Source organism: Halyomorpha halys, unplaced genomic scaffold (assembly GCF_000696795.3).
Source record: "Halyomorpha halys isolate HHAL.00 unplaced genomic scaffold, Hhal_1.1 Scaffold2557.1, whole genome shotgun sequence".
In the NCBI taxonomy this organism is placed as follows: Eukaryota; Metazoa; Arthropoda; class Insecta; order Hemiptera; family Pentatomidae; genus Halyomorpha; species Halyomorpha halys.
In genome coordinates, this window is record NW_027107510.1 from 19,636 (window position 1) to 20,730 (window position 1,095).

The 1,095-nt window shown below is 24.8% G+C and overlaps 1 long non-coding RNA gene across 1 annotated transcript in view; it reads left to right on the forward strand.

Annotated features, from left to right (window-relative positions):
* The window catches only part of LOC136795408 (uncharacterized), an 11,900-nt gene that overhangs the window by 9,989 nt on the left and 816 nt on the right, over nt 1–1,095 (forward strand). The window lies entirely within an intron of this gene.

Consider the following 1,095-nt stretch of genomic DNA (forward strand, 5'->3'; position numbering starts at 1 on the left):
TTATATTTATATTAATAAATAAATTTAGAGGGTTGAAACTTGTGTTTGAATCAGTTAACAAAACTAGTAAATGGACAAAATTATGCTGAAAGGAACTAACTCTTACTGAAACTGAAGGTAGAAAATTGCGTTTAATGTTATATACCATTAAAAGTTCACAAATAAAACTATTAATGAACTCCAACTAATAGCATATGTAAGAGTTTCTATAGACACTCGAACATTTTTTGATACTGAAATATTATGGATAATTGTAATTCTTTGTTCAGGGTTCAGTGTTTTTGAAGACAGTTCATAGATGGCACAAGACGGCAGCTAAAGGAGTTAAATCTTTTTTGAATGATATGAAGGGATCCAAAAGGAACGATACTATGGAATTAACACATATTTTGCTCATATGTATACTTTTTGCAAGTTATGGTCCAAAACATTCGTCAACAAAAAATTCAGAAAAAAACAACTTTTTCTGGTTTTTCCTCCTCCTCAAATTGTTAATATTGGAAAGAACCGTTAGTATTTAAAACAAAAATAAAACCTAATGACTTTGTCATGATTATTAAGCCCATAAGAATTAATTATGGGAACAAATATAGTTTAACAACTATTTCAACTAATGAAAAACAAATGAAAGGACCTAAAAAAATGAATTTGTAAATATTTATTATAAACAATTTATTTTAGTAGTTTGCTTTTTTAATTAATAAATATAAATCAAAATTATTGATAAAAATCGTTCAAACCACAATTTTTTTTTTTTTTATAAAAAGACATAACCAATATTCAATATTTTTGTAACTGTCCAAGAGCACACCGGCAGATTACAAAACTTAATAGAATATTATTTAAAGTATATTAAATTTGCTAAAATATGAGGCCTAATAGAGCTATTTACGTTCAACAGTTTCCTGGATACAGTTTTTACGAAAGCAATTTTTTTTTTTTTTCCAAATAACAAAAAACAACTTAATACTTAATTTTAATGATAATCACTGTATCCTTTGTATAGTATGAAAAAAATAATAAACCATCTAATAGTGCGAAATAAGTAGAAACTTAATAAATTTAATAAATAAATTTAGTATTTTTCACAATATT